Source organism: Phyllobates terribilis, unplaced genomic scaffold (genome assembly GCF_046119375.1).
Source record: "Phyllobates terribilis strain yellow unplaced genomic scaffold, ASM4611937v1 Scaffold_381__1_contigs__length_1843176, whole genome shotgun sequence".
NCBI lineage: Eukaryota > Metazoa > Chordata > Amphibia > Anura > Dendrobatidae > Phyllobates > Phyllobates terribilis.
Window position 1 is genome coordinate 345,478 of NW_027363141.1, and position 21,917 is coordinate 367,394.

Consider the following 21,917-nt stretch of genomic DNA (forward strand, 5'->3'; position numbering starts at 1 on the left):
TCCTCCCCTCCCCCAACATGACACAGTTAAAATCCCCTCCCACTATCACAGGGGACGGACCTGATAAAAACAAAGGGATGACATTAAAAAGGGAAGCACGCTCATTTTTCTCTGGGGATGCATAAACATTAATAAGACGACAGGTAAAACCATTTAAAATAACATGAGTTGATAAGGCACGACCTGGAACTATTTCAGTGATGGATAAAACATTAACATTTTGACATTTGAATAAAATCCCAACCCCGGCAGCTTTATTTTCATTGGACCCTGACCAAATAGAGGGTCCTGCTGACCAGTCCATTTTTAAGTTGGGGTATGACAAATCGTGATCAATACCGCATTCTTGCAGGAAAAAAATGTCAAAGTTCAGAGTCATTAACCAAGCAAACAAAGCAGCCCGTCTAACAGGGCTCTTTAGGCTTCTCACATTTAGTGAGGCAACACGGATTTCTGCCATGTTAGGTGTTTTTTATTGATTCATTATACTCTGAATCTGAATCAATAATTTGTGACAGAGAAGGTGAAGGAAGGGATGACACAGTTCGTAAACTGTCCGTTTCATCTGAGTCCGTGAAATCCTCAATTAAGTTAGTCCCCTCTGGGCTGAGAATTTTTGCAGCACTAGATAGAAAGACTTTACGGGACATCTGAGGCAGGTTATGCTCCTCCTGCGCCTCTTCACGACTTCTCTTACCACTGGCGCTGAGATCCATCCGATCCTCCGAATCCACCCGATCCTCACCAGGCACTGCAGCAGGTGGAATACCCGCAGACCCTCCAGGAGCACCAAGGGACATCATCTCCGGAGCAGGATGACCATCAGGACCAGCAACAGGTTCACCAACCACTGCACGACCTCTATCATCCAGGCAGGCAACAGGACATCCATCAGGAATGGTTCCAGGACATCCATCTGGACTGGCATCAGGACATCCATCTGGACTGGCATCAGGGCATCCATCTGGGTTGGCATCAGGACATCCATCTGGATTGGCATCAGGGCATCCGTCTGGATTGGCATCAGGGCATCCGTCTGGACTGGCATCAGGGCAGACATCTGGTCCAACATCTGTGCTGGCATCAGCAGGGGTATCTGGATGGACATCTGGATTCGTACCAACAGCTCCAGATTTTCGCCTCTTTTTTGGTTCCCTCTCATTTCCGCACTGAGAAGGTGCCATCTCCCCACCAGGTGAAACCTGGACCCCTGCAGGAGTAGGCAAAGGCGTGACCTCGGCTACAGAGGCCGGGTTTTTCCGCAAAGGTACCGACAGAGCATCGACTGAGTCAGACTGTTTTTGACCTTTAGTAATGTCCACAAAGCTTTTTCTGGGGTCACCCGGGCTGACCCTGCTGGCATCAGCAGGAACTCCTGCGGAACTAGCCGCAGGCGCCCGAGAGCCACCACGAGACCTTGTCCGCATCGGACAATTACTGAACAGGTGAGTAGACATTCCGCACCCACTGCAGGTCTTACTGTTCTTACAGTCCTTTGAGGCATGACCCCATTGTCCACAGTTGTGGCACTGACTCATCCGCTCGTTCTTACAATCGCTCTGTATGTGACCAAGGTCACCACACCTACGACACCTGAATGGTTGTCCATCATAGAAGAGGTAGCCATGGTCTCTTCCCAGCACCACTGTGGAGGGGGGGTGCATAAGGCCTTCTACACCCCCAGGGTCAAGTCTGAAGTGTACCATAAAGCGTCGTTTCCCATTCCAGAAACCACTCCGACCTTTGACGTTCCCCGTAAATCTGACAGATGTACAATATCTGCTCAGAAAAAGCTCAATATCATCTGTGGACACATGGGGGTTAAACATGTATACCACAAGGGGAACGTCAACTTCGCCATAGAGACCCGTAAAAATCACTCCGTCCAACAGCTTGCTGTTACGGTGGCCCTTAACGCATTCGTAAAAGTGCTGGCAGGCAACCTTGGTCGAGAACGTGAGAATATATGTACTCTGCCCCTTCTCCTGCAGGCAGTAAACATCATGATCTTTCACGTTCAACAGATCTCTCAAAATCTGTACATAGAACTCACGGGGGTTGTCATATCCGACGTGGTTTGCTGGAACCTCGATACGCACCGAGTTCCTGATCTGGCCGGAGCCAGTGGAAAATTGAAATGAACAAGGCATCTCACCAAAGTGGCAAAGGCTTACCGTCACCACGGGCTCGGCCTTTCGCCTGGGGATCGCAACTTGTTGCCCGGGGACTAAGCCAGCTCCCTAATAGCAGCAGGGGGGTGAAGTCCCACCAAAAGGTGAGACGATCCCCCCAGGCCAAGGAGCCGGGTACCCCGGGCACCTCTCAGCCAAGACCAAGGCAGCAACCGTTAGATCACTGCACCTGATCTCAGCCAAAAGGCCGAGAAGCGATAACCAGAATTGGTTTCAAACTACGGAGCCACCCAAGGATCCTGAAAAGTCCATTTGTGGAGATGAGCTCCTGGACTCCCGTTAAGAAGACATGTTGTCAACCTCTAGATCCCTTACATGCCTGCACTTTTCGGCTTGCTGCTGCTGCAATCCACGCGTTTTAGATCTGCATAACTCCACCTCTTTAAACACAGCACCTTCACCCCCTGCTGTTCCCACCCGCCTCAACACCGTTGGAAGGGAGGAGAACCAATTAAGGCGGGGGGTGGGGTGGAACGAGCAGCTGTCTACCCTTAGCAGGAGGGCTCCTGATTACATACCTCTCCTGCTGCTGCTGCTGCTGGCTGTCCAGCAGCAGACTGAAGGTGGCTGCTGCTGTGCACAGGTATATAAAGGCTCAGAGCCTATTATGACACGCGCAGCCAGCGTTCCATTGCCACATTCCATCTACTGCAGGCAGGATACCTGGCTGGCTGAATGTCGCTGAGAAGCTCACAGAGACCGCCATAAGCAACAGTTTAACAGAATGCCACAGACTAATCCACCAAACTTTTTGGGTTGGGTTCTCTTTTATAGTCTGCAGGCAATAAATGAAAGAAGTCAGTGTTCCAGCAGAAGGAGACAACGTTTCAGAAAAGGCATTGTAGCAAACCAAAAAAGAAATTTTAAGCGCAGCAGAGTAACCAGCGCACATACCTGTTAGCTCAGGTGAGTTTAAAAGGCTGCTGTTGATAACAAGGGCATTTGCTAAATAGATGGTGTGTGTGCAACAATATACTGAAAGGTCAATTATATTGTGCAGCTTATCTCACCACCTGTAGTTATTTAGGTGAAAGCTCCAAAATGCTTGCCTAATATGTCTGTTTATCCAAAAGGAAGTAAAAAGGGAGAGCTAGAAAGATAGCATTGCATCACATTACATGGCAATGCAATGCACAGTTGCTGAAGTTGAACCAAAATGAGCTTGTAATCTGGCTTCTGCAACTTTGAACATGAAAAATCCAATGAGGAGAAGAAAAGCAAAGCCAAAGAGTCCATCCCAAAATCCGACAAACAAGCAAAATGAACAAAAAACATTGAATTCAATTCTTTCTGATTTTAGAAACTGCATTAAAGAAGGGGTGCACCGGTCCTGGATATACTGCAATACCAGGTCAATGCGTGGAGTGGACAGAGCAAGCTCTTTTTCCATCTCCCTGTTCTAAAAATCCATTTAATATATGGTCCCCAGATAGGGGACGTATCAGATATTAAACTGATAAGAACAGATACTACACTTGATCTTAGCCAAAAGGCCGAGAAGCGATAACCAGAATTGGTTTCAAACTACGGAGCCACCCAAGGATCCTGAAAAGTCCATTTGTGGAGATGAGCTCCTGGACTCCCGTTAAGAAGACATGTTGTCAACCTCTAGATCCCTTACATGCCTGCACTTTTCGGCTTGCTGCTGCTGCAATCCACGCGTTTTAGATCTGCATAACTCCACCTCTTTAAACACAGCACCTTCACCCCCTGCTGTTCCCACCCGCCTCAACACCGTTGGAAGGGAGGAGAACCAATTAAGGCGGGGGGTGGGGTGGAACGAGCAGCTGTCTACCCTTAGCAGGAGGGCTCCTGATTACATACCTCTCCTGCTGCTGCTGCTGCTGGCTGTCCAGCAGCAGACTGAAGGTGGCTGCTGCTGTGCACAGGTATATAAAGGCTCAGAGCCTATTATGACACGCGCAGCCAGCGTTCCATTGCCACATTCCATCTACTGCAGGCAGGATACCTGGCTGGCTGAATGTCGCTGAGAAGCTCACAGAGACCGCCATAAGCAACAGTTTAACAGAATGCCACAGACTAATCAACCAAACTTTTTGGGTTGGGTTCTCTTTTATAGTCTGCAGGCATTAAATGAAAGAAGTCAGTGTTCCAGCAGAAGGAGACAACGTTTCAGAAAAGGCATTGTAGCAAACCAAAAAAGAAATTTTAAGCGCAGCAGAGTAACCAGCGCACATACCTGTTAGCTCAGGTGAGTTTAAAAGGCTGCTGTTGATAACAAGGGCATTTGCTAAATAGATGGTGTGTGTGCAACAATATACTGAAAGGTCAATTATATTGTGCAGCTTATCTCACCACCTGTAGTTATTTAGGAGAAAGCTCCAAAATGCTTGCCTAAGATGTCTGTTTATCCAAAAGGAAGTAAAAAGGGAGAGCTAGAAAGATAGCATTGCATCACATTACATGGCAATGCAATGCACAGTTGCTGAAGTTGAACCAAAATGAGCTTGTAATCTGGCTTCTGCAACTTTGAACATGAAAAATCCAATGAGGAGAAGAAAAGCAAAGCCAAAGAGTCCATCCCAAAATCCGACAAACAAGCAAAATGAACAAAAAACATTGAATTCAATTCTTTCTGATTTTAGAAACTGCATTAAAGAAGGGGTGCACCGGTCCTGGAGATACTGCAATACCAGGTCAATGCGTGGAGTGGACAGAGCAAGCTCTTTTTCCATCTCCCTGTTCTAAAAATCCATTTAATATATGGTCCCCAGATAGGGGACGTATCAGATATTAAACTGATAAGAACAGATTTTGCGTTTATATTTAAAATATCGTAGTCTTTATCTTTTCTTCAGAGCTTTAAAATAACATCTTCCATAGGTGATAGTTCCATATACTCAGGGCTCTTTTCTTTCCAAGCTTCTTCATATCCATTAGGTAGTACATATAAATTTCACTTAATGCCAGTCTTATACAATCCTTGACTTCTATATAGTCTCTTTTAAACAACAATATGTTTCTGGTCTTCCATAGAGCACTTTTAACACAACTCAAAGTGCACCATAAAACTCTCTCTTTTTCTTTCGTCATGTTTGGTAAAATCCCATATAAAACCACTTCATGGCTTAAAAAATTAAGACCAGATAAAAATTTTAAAAGCTCACCACAGTCTTTCCACACTTGCTGTGCAAAATCACAATTCCAAATAAGGTGCATAGTAGTCTCATCATTATTGCACTGATGCCTCGGGCAGGTTTGTATAGTGCTAAGTCTTCTTTTATACTGGAAATCACGAGTCGGTAAACATTCCTGCACAATCATCCAAGCTAAGTCTTTATGTTGATTCATCAGGTAAGGTGCATTTGTTAAATTCCATATTTTAGTGACTCTGCTATATGAATAATGGCTTATGGGCGTCAAAGTTTCTTTCTTTTTTAATTGCTGCAGCAGCTTCCTTGCATTCTTCAATGTCTCCATCTCAAAAGAATCTAGGCCATATAATCTGATAACTTTCTCCAGGATGGCATATTGTTGTGGAGGTGATAACAACACTGGGCTTGTTAAAGAAATGGATATCCACTTTCGCCTCCTAAAAATGTGGCCAGCTGCATATCTTAAAAAATGTGCCCAAGGGCTTGAAGCAAACATATATTTAAAACAGAGGCTAAAAAACTTGGAGTATAAAAACAGTTTGACGTTGGGAACATCCTTACCACCAAGGTGGTGCATCTTGTACATTGTTTCTCTCTTCACCTTTTCGAACTTAGAGTTCCACACAAATTCAAACAGCATTCTCTGTAATCTTCTCGCTGTAAGGTCACTTGGGGGATAAACATAACTGAGATATAACATGACAGGAAGCAGAAGGGCCTTAATAATTAAAACTTTACCTTCGATTGTTAATTTTCTTAATTTCCAAAAGTCAATCTTCTTTTGTATTTTGTCCCTTACTCCATCCCAGCTCTTCATTCCATCATTCTGTCGATCAAAAATCACGCCCAGAATTTTAATCTTCTCTGACTGCATCGGGAGATCAGGGATGGACACATCCGCCCAATTGCCACGGACAAAACAATCACATTTCTCAATGTTTAACTTAAAACCTGAGGCTTCACAAAAAAAATTGGTCGTTCTTATAGCTCTCCTGAGAGCGGCAGGTGATGAACAAAAAATAGTAATATCATCCATGTAGCCCATTACCTTCACATCTCTTCCATGTCCTCCAGGGATAGGGACACCTTTAATCACTTTATCCTCTCGTAGCATAGATAAAAGAGGCTCTATTGCACATATAAATAGCACTGGGGACAAAGGGCAGCCTTGCTTCACACCTGAATGCAAAAACACTTCATTAGACAAAAATCCATTGATTAAAATTTTACTAAAAGAGTTCTTATATAAAAGTGCCACTTGCTTGATAAAAATTTCAGGGAAGCCCATTTTTTTTAAAACCAACCATAAAAAACAATGAGAGACACGATCAAAAGCCTTTTGAAAATCCAACGATAAAATTGCTAAGTCTTGCTTCCTGGATTGCTGGTACCATATGACATCGCGGATGGTATTGAGATGCTCCGCAACTCCTCTTCCTGGCACCCCACATACCTGGTCTTCATAAATAACTTTGGATAAAACTTTTTTAAAACGGTTCACTAAAATTTTGGACATCAACTTGTAATCAACATTCAACAGTGTGATTGGTCTCCAGTTTGCCAGATGGGATTTTGCTCCTTTTTTAAAAATCAGGGAGACCAGACCACTTCTCCAAGATATAGGCAGGATATCACACTTAAAAGCTTCTTTGATTACTAAAAACAAGTCGGGTTTTAAAAAATTCCAAAATTCACGATAAAATTCAACAGGCAAACCGTCAGAACCAGGGGTTTTCCCATAGGAAAAACTTTTGATAGCAGCATCTACTTCCGACAAGGTGACTTCAGTGCATAACAATTCTTGGTCTTCGCGGCTCAGACTATTTTTTAATGAATTAAGGGCATCTTCAGTAAAAGACTGGTCTATAGTTTTCTCATTAAAAAGCTGCTGATAAAACTGGTGAGCTTGGTTGAGCATACCTTCAGTTGTAGTTTCACCCTCTAATTCTGTTATCATTTCCTTAGCAGCAACTACTTTTTTAAAAAAAAATCTTGAGCACTTTTCATTTTTCTCCATCACTTCAATTTTTGAGTTATAAATTATTTCCTTACCCTTCGACTCTATACTCTTTTTAATTTCTTTTTTTGTTGCTTCAATTAAATCGTCCATTTCAAGTCCCACATCTCTTAGTTGATAACAGGTCTGCAATTTAGTAATAAGCCTTTTATGCCAAGCGGACTTTTCTCTTGCATTGGCTATGCTGACCTTGATAAAAAAACTTTTTATCTTCATCTTGCTGTATTCCCACCATTCTAGCAGAGTTAAAAATTTTTGTTGTTTTGTTCTTAAATAATTAAAAAACGCTTTAAAATCTGTTCTTACCTTAGGATCTTGTAACAATGTTGTATTTAGCCTCCAAACTCCTCTTGCCTTGACAAGCCCAGGTAATTCTAACTCTGATAGCAACATCTTATGATCTGAAAAAATGTTTGGGATTAAGACAACAGATTTGACATTCACATATTGGGACATGAAAATAAAATCAATACGAGATTTAGAAGAAGAGTTCTCCCAAGTATAACCGGGATCATTACTACGGATCTCTTTCCAGGAGTCTCTAAGAAAAAAATCAGTTAACAAATCCTTTAGTTGTTTCTCTGTTTTGTCTTTTTTAGGAACGGCGGAACTCCCGCTTCTCCCTTCACCAGGCAAGACACAATTGAAATCCCCACAGAACATCAGAGGCGATGAACCAGGTAGGTAATATTGCACATCTTCAAACAACTGATGTCTCTCTTCCTTCACCGGAGAAGCATAAATGTTCAAAAGTCTAAAGTCCACACCTTTAAAACTAATATTTAAGAAAAGAGCACGTCCAGAAGAAATGTCCACAAAAGAGTTGATTTTAAAGTCATGCGACCTAAACAGCACTCCAATGCCAGAGGAACGATTTTCATTATCTCCGGACCAGATAGAGGGCCCATGAGGCCAATCTTTTCTTAAATCTGCATAATTCATATCAAAGTCAATGTTACATTCTTGCAAACAAAAGACATCACAGTCCACTGTTGACAGGTAGGAAAACAAAGCAGCCCTTCTTGTAGAGCCCCTTATACTCCTCACATTGAGCGAGGCTACTTTAATTGATGAGGTCATGATAGGTTAGTTCAGGTCACACTACTGTCAGAATCAGACATAAAGCCCACCGATGTTAACGGGCTCTGCACTTCTGAGTCCGAAAAAGAAATGTTTATAGGGTCTGAAGGCCTTGGCTCCTCAGGAGGGGCAGCGGGAGCCATTGGCTTGTATTGCAGAAGACTTGGTTTTAATGGACACTTCTTGGAAGTCTCCCTGGCCACATTCTCATCAGACCTATCATCTGTTTTCCTTTTCCTACGAGTTTCCAGCTCCATTGCTTCTTCCTCCGAGCTAAATGTCCCGATTTCAGCAGAGGGACTCCCCTCCACCACCATATCACCCGGATCAGAATCAGCAGCCCAGTCCTTAGATGAAGCTTCCCTCCTCTCAGGACGGACAGGTTTCTCAGCTGGAGGTTTCTGCATAGACGTGGGCTTATGCGCAGCAGGAATAGGAGAACTGGCAGGTTTTCCCTGTGCAGCAGGCACTGAAGTGCTTGTGGACCCGCCTACAGGGGGTTGTGTTCGCACAGTAGATACAGGAGCACCGGTGGGACCCCCCTTAGCAGCAGGAGCAGGAGGGTTGGTTGGCTTCCTCTGTGCAGCAGGTGCAGACGTACCACCTGATGTACTAGCAGGCTTGGTCTGTGGAGCAGGTACTGGAGAGCTAGAAGACTGCCCCCGCGCTGTAGACGCACCCGCAGGAGCAGGAACAGCAGAGGGTTGCCTCTGCCCCCCGGGAGCAGATGGAGGCACACGGGCAGGTTGCTTTGCCAGCGTTTCAGCATAGGTTTCCGCCTTTTTCTTCAAAGGACACTCCCGGAAGGAGTGACCTGGGACCCGGCAGATGTTGCACACCATCTCATTGGTACAGTCCATTGTGGCATGTCCATGCTTGTAGCACTTCTTACAGATTGCCACCTCCTCCTTGCAGTTCTCATAAGTGTGACCGAAACACATGCATTTCCGGCAGAAGAGGGGCATGTCCGGGTAGAAGAGGCGCCCCCGCTCCCTACCGATCAGGAAACTTGACGGAGGATGACGCTGACCACCAATGCCATTTGGATCTTCACAAAATTTAACAAAAAATTTATGCTTTCCCGTCCAGAGGTTTTCCTCATTCATGACCTTGTGGGAATACCGCAGTTCTGGGAAATAGTTTTGAAGAAAGCAAATAATATTAACTAAGGGAACATGAGGGTTGCTCATCTGAACCACGAGCGGCTTCTCTCCACCGGAGTAAAGGATGACAAAAGTGAGTCCTTTAAGATCCTCATCTGAAAGGTGCAGGTGAATCTGGCGGAAGAGGTTCTGGCACGCATACTCTGACTCCAGAGTCAAAGTGAAGGAACCGGGGCGATCTTGAAGGGCCAGGATGTCTTCCCTCTTTACTCCTAGGATCTCCAGCAGCACTCTCCTCACGAAAAACTTCAAGGTCATCTTCTCCTTGGATGCATCGTCCACTTCGATTTTGAAAGAGTTCTTGATGCGAAGGTCACCAGCTCTGGCATAGCGCACTGCGGCCGCTACTGCTGATGCCATCTTCAAAAGGTAGATAGGGTCGATCGCCTTCTTGGTTTCTTTGCGTATCTGCCCCCTAAAGCAGCATGAGGCTTAAGACGGCTTTTACACCGCCGATGCCTCAAGGCCAAGGGCACGATTGGCTTAGAATCCTTCTGGCAAGATGTGGTATCTTAGCCAAAAGGCCGAGAAGCGATAACCAGAATTGGTTTCAAACTACGGAGCCACCCAAGGATCCTGAAAAGTCCATTTGTGGAGATGAGCTCCTGGACTCCCGTTAAGAAGACATGTTGTCAACCTCTAGATCCCTTACATGCCTGCACTTTTCGGCTTGCTGCTGCTGCAATCCACGCGTTTTAGATCTGCATAACTCCACCTCTTTAAACACAGCACCTTCACCCCCTGCTGTTCCCACCCGCCTCAACACCGTTGGAAGGGAGGAGAACCAATTAAGGCGGGGGGTGGGGTGGAACGAGCAGCTGTCTACCCTTAGCAGGAGGGCTCCTGATTACATACCTCTCCTGCTGCTGCTGCTGCTGGCTGTCCAGCAGCAGACTGAAGGTGGCTGCTGCTGTGCACAGGTATATAAAGGCTCAGAGCCCATTATGACACGCGCAGCCAGCGTTCCATTGCCACATTCCATCTACTGCAGGCAGGATACCTGGCTGGCTGAATGTCGCTGAGAAGCTCACAGAGACCGCCATAAGCAACAGTTTAACAGAATGCCACAGACTAATCAACCAAACTTTTTGGGTTGGGTTCTCTTTTATAGTCTGCAGGCATTAAATGAAAGAAGTCAGTGTTCCAGCAGAAGGAGACAACATTTCAGAAAAGGCATTGTAGCAAACCAAAAAAGAAATTTTAAGCGCAGCAGAGTAACCAGCGCACATACCTGTTAGCTCAGGTGAGTTTAAAAGGCTGCTGTTGATAACAAGGGCATTTGCTAAATAGATGGTGTGTGTGCAACAATATACTGAAAGGTCAATTATATTGTGCAGCTTATCTCACCACCTGTAGTTATTTAGGTGAAAGCTCCAAAATGCTTGCCTAATATGTCTGTTTATCCAAAAGGAAGTAAAAAGGGAGAGCTAGAAAGATAGCATTGCATCACATTACATGGCAATGCAATGCACAGTTGCTGAAGTTGAACCAAAATGAGCTTGTAATCTGGCTTCTGCAACTTTGAACATGAAAAATCCAATGAGGAGAAGAAAAGCAAAGCCAAAGAGTCCATCCCAAAATCCGACAAACAAGCAAAATGAACAAAAAACATTGAATTCAATTCTTTCTGATTTTAGAAACTGCATTAAAGAAGGGGTGCACCGGTCCTGGAGATACTGCAATACCAGGTCAATGCGTGGAGTGGACAGAGCAAGCTCTTTTTCCATCTCCCTGTTCTAAAAATCCATTTAATATATGGTCCCCAGATAGGGGACGTATCAGATATTAAACTGATAAGAACAGATACTACACTTGATCTTAGCCAAAAGGCCGAGAAGCGATAACCAGAATTGGTTTCAAACTACGGAGCCACCCAAGGATCCTGAAAAGTCCATTTGTGGAGATGAGCTCCTGGACTCCCGTTAAGAAGACATGTTGTCAACCTCTAGATCCCTTACATGCCTGCACTTTTCGGCTTGCTGCTGCTGCAATCCACGCGTTTTAGATCTGCATAACTCCACCTCTTTAAACACAGCACCTTCACCCCCTGCTGTTCCCACCCGCCTCAACACCGTTGGAAGGGAGGAGAACCAATTAAGGCGGGGGGTGGGGTGGAACGAGCAGCTGTCTACCCTTAGCAGGAGGGCTCCTGATTACATACCTCTCCTGCTGCTGCTGCTGCTGGCTGTCCAGCAGCAGACTGAAGGTGGCTGCTGCTGTGCACAGGTATATAAAGGCTCAGAGCCTATTATGACACGCGCAGCCAGCGTTCCATTGCCACATTCCATCTACTGCAGGCAGGATACCTGGCTGGCTGAATGTCGCTGAGAAGCTCACAGAGACCGCCATAAGCAACAGTTTAACAGAATGCCACAGACTAATCAACCAAACTTTTTGGGTTGGGTTCTCTTTTATAGTCTGCAGGCATTAAATGAAAGAAGTCAGTGTTCCAGCAGAAGGAGACAACGTTTCAGAAAAGGCATTGTAGCAAACCAAAAAAGAAATTTTAAGCGCAGCAGAGTAACCAGCGCACATACCTGTTAGCTCAGGTGAGTTTAAAAGGCTGCTGTTGATAACAAGGGCATTTGCTAAATAGATGGTGTGTGTGCAACAATATACTGAAAGGTCAATTATATTGTGCAGCTTATCTCACCACCTGTAGTTATTTAGGAGAAAGCTCCAAAATGCTTGCCTAAGATGTCTGTTTATCCAAAAGGAAGTAAAAAGGGAGAGCTAGAAAGATAGCATTGCATCACATTACATGGCAATGCAATGCACAGTTGCTGAAGTTGAACCAAAATGAGCTTGTAATCTGGCTTCTGCAACTTTGAACATGAAAAATCCAATGAGGAGAAGAAAAGCAAAGCCAAAGAGTCCATCCCAAAATCCGACAAACAAGCAAAATGAACAAAAAACATTGAATTCAATTCTTTCTGATTTTAGAAACTGCATTAAAGAAGGGGTGCACCGGTCCTGGAGATACTGCAATACCAGGTCAATGCGTGGAATGGACAGAGCAAGCTCTTTTTCCATCTCCCTGTTCTAAAAATCCATTTAATATATGGTCCCCAGATAGGGGACGTATCAGATATTAAACTGATAAGAACAGATACTACACTTGATCTTAGCCAAAAGGCCGAGAAGCGATAACCAGAATTGGTTTCAAACTACGGAGCCACCCAAGGATCCTGAAAAGTCCATTTGTGGAGATGAGCTCCTGGACTCCCGTTAAGAAGACATGTTGTCAACCTCTAGATCCCTTACATGCCTGCACTTTTCGGCTTGCTGCTGCTGCAATCCACGCGTTTTAGATCTGCATAACTCCACCTCTTTAAACACAGCACCTTCACCCCCTGCTGTTCCCACCCGCCTCAACACCGTTGGAAGGGAGGAGAACCAATTAAGGCGGGGGGTGGGGTGGAACGAGCAGCTGTCTACCCTTAGCAGGAGGGCTCCTGATTACATACCTCTCCTGCTGCTGCTGCTGCTGGCTGTCCAGCAGCAGACTGAAGGTGGCTGCTGCTGTGCACAGGTATATAAAGGCTCAGAGCCCATTATGACACGCGCAGCCAGCGTTCCATTGCCACATTCCATCTACTGCAGGCAGGATACCTGGCTGGCTGAATGTCGCTGAGAAGCTCACAGAGACCGCCATAAGCAACAGTTTAACAGAATGCCACAGACTAATCAACCAAACTTTTTGGGTTGGGTTCTCTTTTATAGTCTGCAGGCATTAAATGAAAGAAGTCAGTGTTCCAGCAGAAGGAGACAACGTTTCAGAAAAGGCATTGTAGCAAACCAAAAAAGAAATTTTAAGCGCAGCAGAGTAACCAGCGCACATACCTGTTAGCTCAGGTGAGTTTAAAAGGCTGCTGTTGATAACAAGGGCATTTGCTAAATAGATGGTGTGTGTGCAACAATATACTGAAAGGTCAATTATATTGTGCAGCTTATCTCACCACCTGTAGTTATTTAGGTGAAAGCTCCAAAATGCTTGCCTAATATGTCTGTTTATCCAAAAGGAAGTAAAAAGGGAGAGCTAGAAAGATAGCATTGCATCACATTACATGGCAATGCAATGCACAGTTGCTGAAGTTGAACCAAAATGAGCTTGTAATCTGGCTTCTGCAACTTTGAACATGAAAAATCCAATGAGGAGAAGAAAAGCAAAGCCAAAGAGTCCATCCCAAAATCCGACAAACAAGCAAAATGAACAAAAAACATTGAATTCAATTCTTTCTGATTTTAGAAACTGCATTAAAGAAGGGGTGCACCGGTCCTGGAGATACTGCAATACCAGGTCAATGCGTGGAGTGGACAGAGCAAGCTCTTTTTCCATCTCCCTGTTCTAAAAATCCATTTAATATATGGTCCCCAGATAGGGGACGTATCAGATATTAAACTGATAAGAACAGATACTACACTTGATCTTAGCCAAAAGGCCGAGAAGCGATAACCAGAATTGGTTTCAAACTACGGAGCCACCCAAGGATCCTGAAAAGTCCATTTGTGGAGATGAGCTCCTGGACTCCCGTTAAGAAGACATGTTGTCAACCTCTAGATCCCTTACATGCCTGCACTTTTCGGCTTGCTGCTGCTGCAATCCACGCGTTTTAGATCTGCATAACTTCACCTCTTTAAACACAGCACCTTCACCCCCTGCTGTTCCCACCCGCCTCAACACCGTTGGAAGGGAGGAGAACCAATTAAGGCGGGGGGTGGGGTGGAACGAGCAGCTGTCTACCCTTAGCAGGAGGGCTCCTGATTACATACCTCTCCTGCTGCTGCTGCTGCTGGCTGTCCAGCAGCAGACTGAAGGTGGCTGCTGCTGTGCACAGGTAAATAAAGGCTCAGAGCCTATTATGACACGCGCAGCCAGCGTTCCATTGCCACATTCCATCTACTGCAGGCAGGATACCTGGCTGGCTGAATGTCGCTGAGAAGCTCACAGAGACCGCCATAAGCAACAGTTTAACAGAATGCCACAGACTAATCAACCAAACTTTTTGGGTTGGGTTCTCTTTTATAGTCTGCAGGCATTAAATGAAAGAAGTCAGTGTTCCAGCAGAAGGAGACAACGTTTCAGAAAAGGCATTGTAGCAAACCAAAAAAGAAATTTTAAGCGCAGCAGAGTAACCAGCGCACATACCTGTTAGCTCAGGTGAGTTTAAAAGGCTGCTGTTGATAACAAGGGCATTTGCTAAATAGATGGTGTGTGTGCAACAATATACTGAAAGGTCAATTATATTGTGCAGCTTATCTCACCACCTGTAGTTATTTAGGTGAAAGCTCCAAAATGCTTGCCTAATATGTCTGTTTATCCAAAAGGAAGTAAAAAGGGAGAGCTAGAAAGATAGCATTGCATCACATTACATGGCAATGCAATGCACAGTTGCTGAAGTTGAACCAAAATGAGCTTGTAATCTGGCTTCTGCAACTTTGAACATGAAAAATCCAATGAGGAGAAGAAAAGCAAAGCCAAAGAGTCCATCCCAAAATCCGACAAACAAGCAAAATGAACAAAAAACATTGAATTCAATTCTTTCTGATTTTAGAAACTGCATTAAAGAAGGGGTGCACCGGTCCTGGAGATACTGCAATACCAGGTCAATGCGTGGAGTGGACAGAGCAAGCTCTTTTTCCATCTCCCTGTTCTAAAAATCCATTTAATATATGGTCCCCAGATAGGGGACGTATCAGATATTAAACTGATAAGAACAGATACTACACTTGATCTTAGCCAAAAGGCCGAGAAGCGATAACCAGAATTGGTTTCAAACTACGGAGCCACCCAAGGATCCTGAAAAGTCCATTTGTGGAGATGAGCTCCTGGACTCCCGTTAAGAAGACATGTTGTCAACCTCTAGATCCCTTACATGCCTGCACTTTTCGGCTTGCTGCTGCTGCAATCCACGCGTTTTAGATCTGCATAACTCCACCTCTTTAAACACAGCACCTTCACCCCCTGCTGTTCCCACCCGCCTCAACACCGTTGGAAGGGAGGAGAACCAATTAAGGCGGGGGGTGGGGTGGAACGAGCAGCTGTCTACCCTTAGCAGGAGGGCTCCTGATTACATACCTCTCCTGCTGCTGCTGCTGCTGGCTGTCCAGCAGCAGACTGAAGGTGGCTGCTGCTGTGCACAGGTATATAAAGGCTCAGAGCCTATTATGACACGCGCAGCCAGCGTTCCATTGCCACATTCCATCTACTGCAGGCAGGATACCTGGCTGGCTGAATGTCGCTGAGAAGCTCACAGAGACCGCCATAAGCAACAGTTTAACAGAATGCCACAGACTAATCAACCAAACTTTTTGGGTTGGGTTCTCTTTTATAGTCTGCAGGCATTAAATGAAAGAAGTCAGTGTTCCAGCAGAAGGAGACAACGTTTCAGAAAAGGCATTGTAGCAAACCAAAAAAGAAATTTTAAGCGCAGCAGAGTAACCAGCGCACATACCTGTTAGCTCAGGTGAGTTTAAAAGGCTGCTGTTGATAACAAGGGCATTTGCTAAATAGATGGTGTGTGTGCAACAATATACTGAAAGGTCAATTATATTGTGCAGCTTATCTCACCACCTGTAGTTATTTAGGTGAAAGCTCCAAAATGCTTGCCTAATATGTCTGTTTATCCAAAAGGAAGTAAAAAGGGAGAGCTAGAAAGATAGCATTGCATCACATTACATGGCAATGCAATGCACAGTTGCTGAAGTTGAACCAAAATGAGCTTGTAATCTGGCTTCTGCAACTTTGAACATGAAAAATCCAATGAGGAGAAGAAAAGCAAAGCCAAAGAGTCCATCCCAAAATCCGACAAACAAGCAAAATGAACAAAAAACATTGAATTCAATTCTTTCTGATTTTAGAAACTGCATTAAAGAAGGGGTGCACCGGTCCTGGAGATACTGCAATACCAGGTCAATGCGTGGAGTGGACAGAGCAAGCTCTTTTTCCATCTCCCTGTTCTAAAAATCCATTTAATATATGGTCCCCAGATAGGGGACGTATCAGATATTAAACTGATAAGAACAGATACTACACTTGATCTTAGCCAAAAGGCCGAGAAGCGATAACCAGAATTGGTTTCAAACTACGGAGCCACCCAAGGATCCTGAAAAGTCCATTTGTGGAGATGAGCTCCTGGACTCCCGTTAAGAAGACATGTTGTCAACCTCTAGATCCCTTACATGCCTGCACTTTTCGGCTTGCTGCTGCTGCAATCCACGCGTTTTAGATCTGCATAACTCCACCTCTTTAAACACAGCACCTTCACCCCCTGCTGTTCCCACCCGCCTCAACACCGTTGGAAGGGAGGAGAACCAATTAAGGCGGGGGGTGGGGTGGAACGAGCAGCTGTCTACCCTTAGCAGGAGGGCTCCTGATTACATACCTCTCCTGCTGCTGCTGCTGCTGGCTGTCCAGCAGCAGACTGAAGGTGGCTGCTGCTGTGCACAGGTATATAAAGGCTCAGAGCCTATTATGACACGCGCAGCCAGCGTTCCATTGCCACATTCCATCTACTGCAGGCAGGATACCTGGCTGGCTGAATGTCGCTGAGAAGCTCACAGAGACCGCCATAAGCAACAGTTTAACAGAATGCCACAGACTAATCAACCAAACTTTTTGGGTTGGGTTCTCTTTTATAGTCTGCAGGCATTAAATGAAAGAAGTCAGTGTTCCAGCAGAAGGAGACAACGTTTCAGAAAAGGCATTGTAGCAAACCAAAAAAGAAATTTTAAGCGCAGCAGAGTAACCAGCGCACATACCTGTTAGCTCAGGTGAGTTTAAAAGGCTGCTGTTGATAACAAGGGCATTTGCTAAATAGATGGTGTGTGTGCAACAATATACTGAAAGGTCAATTATATTGTGCAGCTTATCTCACCACCTGTAGTTATTTAGGAGAAAGCTCCAAAATGCTTGCCTAAGATGTCTGTTTATCCAAAAGGAAGTAAAAAGGGAGAGCTAGAAAGATAGCATTGCATCACATTACATGGCAATGCAATGCACAGTTGCTGAAGTTGAACCAAAATGAGCTTGTAATCTGGCTTCTGCAACTTTGAACATGAAAAATCCAATGAGGAGAAGAAAAGCAAAGCCAAAGAGTCCATCCCAAAATCCGACAAACAAGCAAAATGAACAAAAAACATTGAATTCAATTCTTTCTGATTTTAGAAACTGCATTAAAGAAGGGGTGCACCGGTCCTGGAGATACTGCAATACCAGGTCAATGCGTGGAATGGACAGAGCAAGCTCTTTTTCCATCTCCCTGTTCTAAAAATCCATTTAATATATGGTCCCCAGATAGGGGACGTATCAGATATTAAACTGATAAGAACAGATACTACACTTGATCTTAGCCAAAAGGCCGAGAAGCGATAACCAGAATTGGTTTCAAACTACGGAGCCACCCAAGGATCCTGAAAAGTCCATTTGTGGAGATGAGCTCCTGGACTCCCGTTAAGAAGACATGTTGTCAACCTCTAGATCCCTTACATGCCTGCACTTTTCGGCTTGCTGCTGCTGCAATCCACGCGTTTTAGATCTGCATAACTCCACCTCTTTAAACACAGCACCTTCACCCCCTGCTGTTCCCACCCGCCTCAACACCGTTGGAAGGGAGGAGAACCAATTAAGGCGGGGGGTGGGGTGGAACGAGCAGCTGTCTACCCTTAGCAGGAGGGCTCCTGATTACATACCTCTCCTGCTGCTGCTGCTGCTGGCTGTCCAGCAGCAGACTGAAGGTGGCTGCTGCTGTGCACAGGTATATAAAGGCTCAGAGCCCATTATGACACGCGCAGCCAGCGTTCCATTGCCACATTCCATCTACTGCAGGCAGGATACCTGGCTGGCTGAATGTCGCTGAGAAGCTCACAGAGACCGCCATAAGCAACAGTTTAACAGAATGCCACAGACTAATCAACCAAACTTTTTGGGTTGGGTTCTCTTTTATAGTCTGCAGGCATTAAATGAAAGAAGTCAGTGTTCCAGCAGAAGGAGACAACGTTTCAGAAAAGGCATTGTAGCAAACCAAAAAAGAAATTTTAAGCGCAGCAGAGTAACCAGCGCACATACCTGTTAGCTCAGGTGAGTTTAAAAGGCTGCTGTTGATAACAAGGGCATTTGCTAAATAGATGGTGTGTGTGCAACAATATACTGAAAGGTCAATTATATTGTGCAGCTTATCTCACCACCTGTAGTTATTTAGGTGAAAGCTCCAAAATGCTTGCCTAATATGTCTGTTTATCCAAAAGGAAGTAAAAAGGGAGAGCTAGAAAGATAGCATTGCATCACATTACATGGCAATGCAATGCACAGTTGCTGAAGTTGAACCAAAATGAGCTTGTAATCTGGCTTCTGCAACTTTGAACATGAAAAATCCAATGAGGAGAAGAAAAGCAAAGCCAAAGAGTCCATCCCAAAATCCGACAAACAAGCAAAATGAACAAAAAACATTGAATTCAATTCTTTCTGATTTTAGAAACTGCATTAAAGAAGGGGTGCACCGGTCCTGGAGATACTGCAATACCAGGTCAATGCGTGGAGTGGACAGAGCAAGCTCTTTTTCCATCTCCCTGTTCTAAAAATCCATTTAATATATGGTCCCCAGATAGGGGACGTATCAGATATTAAACTGATAAGAACAGATACTACACTTGATCTTAGCCAAAAGGCCGAGAAGCGATAACCAGAATTGGTTTCAAACTACGGAGCCACCCAAGGATCCTGAAAAGTCCATTTGTGGAGATGAGCTCCTGGACTCCCGTTAAGAAGACATGTTGTCAACCTCTAGATCCCTTACATGCCTGCACTTTTCGGCTTGCTGCTGCTGCAATCCACGCGTTTTAGATCTGCATAACTCCACCTCTTTAAACACAGCACCTTCACCCCCTGCTGTTCCCACCCGCCTCAACACCGTTGGAAGGGAGGAGAACCAATTAAGGCGGGGGGTGGGGTGGAACGAGCAGCTGTCTACCCTTAGCAGGAGGGCTCCTGATTACATACCTCTCCTGCTGCTGCTGCTGCTGGCTGTCCAGCAGCAGACTGATGGTGGCTGCTGCTGTGCACAGGTATATAAAGGCTCAAAGCCTATTATGACACGCGCAGCCAGCGTTCCATTGCCACATTCCATCTACTGCAGGCAGGATACCTGGCTGGCTGAATGTCGCTGAGAAGCTCACAGAGACCGCCATAAGCAACAGTTTAACAGAATGCCACAGACTAATCAACCAAACTTTTTGGGTTGGGTTCTCTTTTATAGTCTGCAGGCATTAAATGAAAGAAGTCAGTGTTCCAGCAGAAGGAGACAACGTTTCAGAAAGGCATTGTAGCAAACCAAAAAAGAAATTTTAAGCGCAGCAGAGTAACCAGCGCACATACCTGTTAGCTCAGGTGAGTTTAAAAGGCTGCTGTTGATAACAAGGGCATTTGCTAAATAGATGGTGTGTGTGCAACAATATACTGAAAGGTCAATTATATTGTGCAGCTTATCTCACCACCTGTAGTTATTTAGGTGAAAGCTCCAAAATGCTTGCCTAATATGTCTGTTTATCCAAAAGGAAGTAAAAAGGGAGAGCTAGAAAGATAGCATTGCATCACATTACATGGCAATGCAATGCACAGTTGCTGAAGTTGAACCAAAATGAGCTTGTAATCTGGCTTCTGCAACTTTGAACATGAAAAATCCAATGAGGAGAAGAAAAGCAAAGCCAAAGAGTCCATCCCAAAATCCGACAAACAAGCAAAATGAACAAAAAACATTGAATTCAATTCTTTCTGATTTTAGAAACTGCATTAAAGAAGGGGTGCACCGGTCCTGGATATACTGCAATACCAGGTCAATGCGTGGAGTGGACAGAGCAAGCTCTTTTTCCATCTCCCTGTTCTAAAAATCCATTTAATATATGGTCCCCAGATAGGGAACGTATCAGATATTAAACTGATAAGAACAGATACTACACTTGATCTTAGACAAAAAGGCCGAGAAGCGATAACCAGAATTGGTTTCAAACTACGGAGCCACCCAAGGATCCTGAAAAGTCCATTTGTGGAGATGAGCTCCTGGACTCCCGTTAAGAAGACATGTTGTCAACCTCTAGATCCCTTACATGCCTGCACTTTTCGGCTTGCTGCTGCTGCAATCCACGCGTTTTAGATCTGCATAACTCCACCTCTTTAAACACAGCACCTTCACCCCCTGCTGTTCCCACCCGCCTCAACACCGTTGGAAGGGAGGAGAACCAATTAAGGCGGGGGGTGGGGTGGAACGAGCAGCTGTCTACCCTTAGCAGGAGGGCTCCTGATTACATACCTCTCCTGCTGCTGCTGCTGGCTGTCCAGCAGCAGACTGAAGGTGGCTGCTGCTGTGCACAGGTATATAAAGGCTCAGAGCCTATTATGACACGCGCAGCCAGCGTTCCATTGCCACATTCCATCTACTGCAGGCAGGATACCTGGCTGGCTGAATGTCGCTGAGAAGCTCACAGAGACCGCCATAAGCAACAGTTTAACAGAATGCCACAGACTAATCAACCAAACTTTTTGGGTTGGGTTCTCTTTTATAGTCTGCAGGCATTAAATGAAAGAAGTCAGTGTTCCAGCAGAAGGAGACAACGTTTCAGAAAAGGCATTGTAGCAAACCAAAAAAGAAATTTTAAGCGCAGCAGAGTAACCAGCGCACATACCTGTTAGCTCAGGTGAGTTTAAAAGGCTGCTGTTGATTACAAGGGCATTTGCTAAATAGATGGTGTGTGTGCAACAATATACTGAAAGGTCAATTATATTGTGCAGCTTATCTCACCACCTGTAGTTATTTAGGTGAAAGCTCCAAAATGCTTGCCTAATATGTCTGTTTATCCAAAAGGAAGTAAAAAGGGAGAGCTAGAAAGATAGCATTGCATCACATTACATGGCAATGCAATGCACAGTTGCTGAAGTTGAACCAAAATGAGCTTGTAATCTGGCTTCTGCAACTTTGAACATGAAAAATCCAATGAGGAGAAGAAAAGCAAAGCCAAAGAGTCCATCCCAAAATCCGACAAACAAGCAAAATGAACAAAAAACATTGAATTCAATTCTTTCTGATTTTAGAAACTGCATTAAAGAAGGGGTGCACCGGTCCTGGAGATACTGCAATACCAGGTCAATGCGTGGAGTGGACAGAGCAAGCTCTTTTTCCATCTCCCTGTTCTAAAAATCCATTTAATATATGGTCCCCAGATAGGGGACGTATCAGATATTAAACTGATAAGAACAGATACTACACTTGATCTTAGCCAAAAGGCCGAGAAGCGATAACCAGAATTGGTTTCAAACTACGGAGCCACCCAAGGATCCTGAAAAGTCCATTTGTGGAGA

The 21,917-nt window shown here is 44.8% G+C and overlaps 10 non-coding genes and 1 pseudogene across 10 annotated transcripts; all 11 read right to left on the reverse strand.

Moving 5' to 3' along the window:
- Window positions 1-3,506: 3,506 nt before the first annotated feature.
- On the reverse strand, window positions 3,507-3,697 carry LOC141224097 (U2 spliceosomal RNA). Its single transcript, XR_012291613.1, has one exon. It is a non-coding gene; the product is annotated as a U2 spliceosomal RNA (small nuclear RNA).
- A 1,115-nt stretch (window positions 3,698-4,812) lies between these two features.
- LOC141224165 (U2 spliceosomal RNA) lies at window positions 4,813-4,988 on the reverse strand (annotated as a pseudogene).
- Window positions 4,989-11,219: 6,231 nt separating this feature from the next.
- Window positions 11,220-11,410, reverse strand: LOC141224277 (U2 spliceosomal RNA). The gene has a single exon (XR_012291737.1). It is a non-coding gene; the product is annotated as a U2 spliceosomal RNA (small nuclear RNA).
- A 1,115-nt stretch (window positions 11,411-12,525) lies between these two features.
- LOC141224103 (U2 spliceosomal RNA) lies at window positions 12,526-12,716 on the reverse strand. Its single transcript, XR_012291619.1, has one exon. It is a non-coding gene; the product is annotated as a U2 spliceosomal RNA (small nuclear RNA).
- A 1,115-nt stretch (window positions 12,717-13,831) lies between these two features.
- Window positions 13,832-14,022, reverse strand: LOC141223853 (U2 spliceosomal RNA). The gene has a single exon (XR_012291375.1). It is a non-coding gene; the product is annotated as a U2 spliceosomal RNA (small nuclear RNA).
- Window positions 14,023-15,137: 1,115 nt separating this feature from the next.
- On the reverse strand, window positions 15,138-15,328 carry LOC141223864 (U2 spliceosomal RNA). Its single transcript, XR_012291386.1, has one exon. It is a non-coding gene; the product is annotated as a U2 spliceosomal RNA (small nuclear RNA).
- A 1,115-nt stretch (window positions 15,329-16,443) lies between these two features.
- On the reverse strand, window positions 16,444-16,634 carry LOC141223876 (U2 spliceosomal RNA). Its single transcript, XR_012291397.1, has one exon. It is a non-coding gene; the product is annotated as a U2 spliceosomal RNA (small nuclear RNA).
- A 1,115-nt stretch (window positions 16,635-17,749) lies between these two features.
- Window positions 17,750-17,940, reverse strand: LOC141224104 (U2 spliceosomal RNA). The gene has a single exon (XR_012291620.1). It is a non-coding gene; the product is annotated as a U2 spliceosomal RNA (small nuclear RNA).
- Window positions 17,941-19,055: 1,115 nt separating this feature from the next.
- LOC141223888 (U2 spliceosomal RNA) lies at window positions 19,056-19,246 on the reverse strand. Its single transcript, XR_012291409.1, has one exon. It is a non-coding gene; the product is annotated as a U2 spliceosomal RNA (small nuclear RNA).
- Window positions 19,247-20,360: 1,114 nt separating this feature from the next.
- Window positions 20,361-20,552, reverse strand: LOC141224151 (U2 spliceosomal RNA). The gene has a single exon (XR_012291666.1). It is a non-coding gene; the product is annotated as a U2 spliceosomal RNA (small nuclear RNA).
- A 1,112-nt stretch (window positions 20,553-21,664) lies between these two features.
- LOC141223900 (U2 spliceosomal RNA) lies at window positions 21,665-21,855 on the reverse strand. The gene has a single exon (XR_012291421.1). It is a non-coding gene; the product is annotated as a U2 spliceosomal RNA (small nuclear RNA).
- Window positions 21,856-21,917: the final 62 nt, after the last annotated feature.